We start from the raw sequence: 5,000 nt of genomic DNA, 5'->3' as shown, positions 1-5,000 counted from the left end.
TCTCAAAAGTATTCACCCCCCTTGGACTTTTCCACATTTTATTGTGTTACAACATGGAATTCAAAATTGATTTCATTAGGAGTTTGATCCACACACAAAAAAGTCCATAATGTCAAAGTGAAAAATAAAATCTACAAATTGTTCTAAATTAATTACAAATACAAAACAGAAAATGATTGAACATGGGTCAGTCGGTCCTAAGAGATAGGCGAATGCCGTTCTGAAAGGGAGGGGTGATTGCCTCCGTCGCCCCCCGGCCGATCCAAAGAGAGTCGGGTTCAGATCCCTGAATCCGGAGCGGCGGGTGTGCGGCCTGGTGCGCATCCCTCAATTTGTCAATGGAGAATGTCAGAGGGAAGATTAACTATCTTCTTTGCACTCTTTCTAGAGCAGCAATATCCTTTTTGTAACAAGGTGACCAGAACTGAACACAATATTCTAGGTGAGGTCTTACTAATGCATTGTAAAGTTTTAACATTACTTCCCTTGATTTAAAATCAACACACCTCACAATATATCCGAGCATCTTGTTGGCCTTTTTTATTGCTTCCTCACATTGTCTCGATGAAGACATTTCTGAGTCAACATAAACTCCTAGGTCTTTTTCATAGATCCCTTCTTCAATTTCAGTATCTCCCATATGATATTTATAATGCCCATTTGTATTGCCTGTGTGCAATACGTTACACTTTTCTCTATTAAAATGTCATTTGCCATGTGTCTGCCAAGTTTTGAATGCTGTCTAGATCATTTTGAATGACCTTTGCTGCTACAAGCTTTAACAAGCTTGCTTACTATACCAGAATCTAAATCATGAATGTAGATTAGGAATAGCAGAGGACCTAATAGTGATCCCTGTGGTACACCCCTGGCTACCTCACTACATTTTGAGGTTTCTCCTCTATTTAGTACTTTCTGTTTTCTACATGTTAACCACTCCCTAATCCATGTGCATGCATTTCCTTGAATCCCTACTGCATTCAGTTTGAGAATTAATGTTGAAAGGGAGGGAAGATCTTCTCCACAGAAGATTCTCCCAGCCTTTCAACTTTTTTCAAAAACAATACAATTAAAAAAGGCATCAGTGTTTAATTTCCAGACGATTTTAAACTCGCAGCACATTTGAAATGACCATTGGAACAGTATTTCTTAAAAAAATGTGTATATATTAAATATTTTTAAATAAACTATTTTATATATTTCTTTTCTCAAACAGTTTCCCAGTTTTTAATCATTTGAAACTGGTACTGTCTTCAACATGACTGTTCCTAATGAATTAGCCATTCTCCTTGCATTATGCTGTTGGACTTTTGAATGACAAATGTTCGTTTTGAAAAGTAAATGTTGAAAAACAGGGAAGATCTTCTCCACAGATTAATTACAAATACAAAACAGAAAATAATTGATTGCATAAGTATTCACCCCCTTGAGTCAATATTTGGTAGAGGCACCTTTGGCAGCAATTACAGCCATGAGTCTATTTGGATAAGTCTCTACCAGCTTTGCACATCTGGACACTGCTATTTTTGCCCATTCTTCTTTGCAAAATTGCTCAAGCTCCGTCAAGTTGGATGGGGACCTTTGGTGAACAGCAATTTTCAACTCTTTCCACATATTCTCAATTGGATTGAGGTCCGGGCTTTGACTGGGCCACTCCAGGACATTGACCTTTTTGTTTTTAAGCCACTCCAGTGTGCCTTTGGCTGTATGTTTGGGGTCATTGTCCTGCTGGAAGATGAATCTTCTCCAAGTCCCAGGTCTATTGCAGACTTCAGCAGGTTTTCCTTCAGGATTTCTCTGTACTTTGCCGCATCCATTTTGCCCTCTATCTTCACGAGCTTTCCAGGCCCTGACGCAGAGAAGCATCCCCATAGCATGATGCTGCCACCACCATGCTTCACGGTAGGGATGGTGTTCTCAGGATGATGTACGGTGTTAGGCTTGCGCCAAACATAGCGCTTAGCGTTGTGGCCAAAAAGCTCTATTCTGGTCTCATCAGACCATAGAATCTTCTTCCACTTGGTCTCAGAGTCTCCCACATGCCTTCTGGGAAACTCTAGCCGAGATTTGATGCGAGTTCTTTTCTTTTTGCCACTCTCCCATAAAGGCCAGTTTTGTGAAGCACCCGGGCTATTGTTGCCATATGCACAGTGTCTCCCAGCTCAGCCGTGGAACACTGTAACTCCTTTAGAGTTGCCATAGGCCTCTTGGTGGCCTCCCTGACTAGTGCCCTATACGCCCGGATACTCCGTTTTTGAGGACGGCCTGTTCTAGACAGATTCACAGTTGTGCCATATTCTCTCCATTTCTTAATAATGGACTTTACTGTGCTCTGAGAGGATATTCAATGCCTTGGAAATGTTCTTATATCCTACCCCTGATTGGTGCTTTTGAAGAACCTTATTCCGGATTTGCTTTGAATGTTCCTTCATCTTCATGATGTAGTTTTTGTTAGGAAATGTACTAACCAACTGTGGGACCTCCCAGAGACAGGTGTATTTAACCTGAAATCATGTGAAACACCTTAATTGCACACAGGTGGACTCCACTCAACTAATTATGTGACTTCTAAAGACAATTGGTTGCACCAGAGCTTATTTAGGTGTGTCATAGCAAAGGGGGTGAATACTTATGCAATCAATTATTTTCTGTTTTATATTTGTAATTAATTTAGAACAAGTTGTAGATTTTATTTTTCACTTTGACATTATGGACTTTTCTTGTGTTGATCAGTGGCAAAAACTCCCAATTAAATCCATTTTGATTCCATGTTGTAACACAATGAAATGTGGAAAAGTCCAAGGGGGGTGAATACTTTTGAGAGCCACTGTATTTCTTAGCAGACACCCTTATCCAGGACGACTTACAATTGTTACAAGATATCACATTATTTTTACATACAATTATATTATTTTTCTACATACAATTACCCATTTATACAGTTGGATTTTTACTGGAGCAATCTAGGTAAAGTACCTTGCTCAAGGGTACAGCAGCAATGTCCCCCACCTGGGATTGAACCCACGACCTTCTAGTCAAGAGTCCCGAGACCTAACCACTACTCCACACTGCCGCACTGACCATAGTCAAAATTGAGCTACATGACCAGTCACCATTGAGCTACATGACCAGAGTCACCATTGAGCTACATGACCAGAGTCACCATTGAGCTAAATGACCATAGTTAGAATAGAATTGACTAGAGTCAGAATAGTGCTACATTGGAGGCTGTGTGGTCCAGTGGTTAAAGAAAAGGGCTTGTAACCAGGAGGTCCCCGGTTCAAATCCCACCTTAGCCACTGACTCACTGTGTGACCCTGAGCAAGTCACTTAACCTCCTTGTGCTCCGTCTTTAGGGTGAGATGTAATTGTAAGTGACTCTGCAGCTGATGCAAAGTTCACACACCCTAGTCTCTGTAAGTCGCCTTGGATAAAGGTGTCTGCTAAATAAACACATAATAATAATACATTACCATAGCCACAAAAAACCTTAGTGGACAAAGTGGGTCTGGGTGGCCGAGCGGCAGTTCCAGGAGGTCGGCATGAAGTAGTGACTTGCTCTCATAATGCTATTAGATAACAGATACACTGGGGGGGTAAGTGCATATTACTAAGGGCATGGTCTTTTCATCAAAAAAATATTTAAGTAAAAATAATAAGTCAAGCCATGTGGGAGGCTCTGCACCCCGGGCAGAGTTCCCATTCACCCCTGGCAGCTTCCACTTCCCTGGAAGTCTGTCTGTTGCCCTCCCGTGCCTGGCGCCAGATCAGGTCGGGCTGGAGGCTCTGTTTTCGGCTTGGGGAGGCGGTGGGTCCCCTTACAGTCCTGGACTTCCATGCTGATGGAAGTATGCTGCCCTCCCGCGCCTGGCGCCAGATCAGGCCGGGCTGGAGGCTCTGTTTTGGGCTTGAGTAGGCAGTGTGGGTCCCTTACATTTTTTTTATTTTTAATGCACTTTAAGTCTCTTGCCTTCACGGGGTTTGGAGGCTCTGTTTTGGGCAACAGTGTGCCATTTGTGTCGCTGACTTTCAGTGCACTTGAAGCCTGTTGCCCTCGCGGGGTTTGGAGGCTCTGTTTTCAGCAGCAGTGTGCCGTTTGTGTCCTTGGTGACCTCCATGTTTTTGCTGCTAGAGACTAAGTCCCGCTGTGGACATGGTCGTGTCTACCTTCAATGCGAGCCTTTTGGTGGACATGGTCATTGGCCGAGCACTTTAAAAAAAAAAATCCTATCTTTAACATTAGATGACCATAGTCCGGACTTTTTTGGCTCCGCCAGAAACTAAGAGTTGAAAAAGACATAGTCATGTCGCCTATCTTTAACATGACATGACCATGACCATAGCAGGGCAGTTTATGGAAGTCTGTAAACGGCCGAGATTGAAATGTCCTGCGGGGTGGCAGCGACTCCTTGGCAGTGTGACTTCGGCCCCGTTGCCCATAAAGACTCCATGTCTGAGATACAACGGGGGGACCCGCGGAGATTTCCGTCGACAGGGTTTTTAGAACAAAAAATATTTCTAAGTCAGGACGGAGGTGTCAGAAAAATGCTTGTGAGTGATCAGTTGAAGCCAGGCTTGGAGGCTTTGTGCTGGGCAGGGGAAGATGGCCGGGATGACTCCTCCTGTCGGGTCCATGCTGTGGGAGGCTCCGCACTTGAACCAGAGCTCACACTTTCCAAGAAAAAGTCCTGGACAAGTCTCGGTGTGGTTTTGTTTTTTGTTGTTCTAAAACCCTGTCCGACCGCCCTACTGTGGACTAGGGCGAGGGCAAGGAGGCGAGTCGGGTCGCGGGACCATCTCTCTCTCCAGTTCCACTCACCCTTTGGCTTCTTCAGCCCAACTAGGGAGGGCCCCTGCGGGCCGGTCTTGCACCGGTGTTCAGGCACGGCGGTTCCTCCCCACCAGATGGCTGACGACTTTGAGAGAGGCGGCCCTTCCTTCCCACCGGGAGAGGGGGGCTGCCGACCTTTCTGAGCGAGGCCGAGAAGCCCGGGAGCCTT

This window comes from Acipenser ruthenus, unplaced genomic scaffold (genome assembly GCF_902713425.1).
Source record: "Acipenser ruthenus unplaced genomic scaffold, fAciRut3.2 maternal haplotype, whole genome shotgun sequence".
Classification (NCBI taxonomy): domain Eukaryota; kingdom Metazoa; phylum Chordata; class Actinopteri; order Acipenseriformes; family Acipenseridae; genus Acipenser; species Acipenser ruthenus.
The sequence above is the reverse complement of the archived record's forward strand: the minus strand, read 5'-3'. Positions refer to the sequence as shown.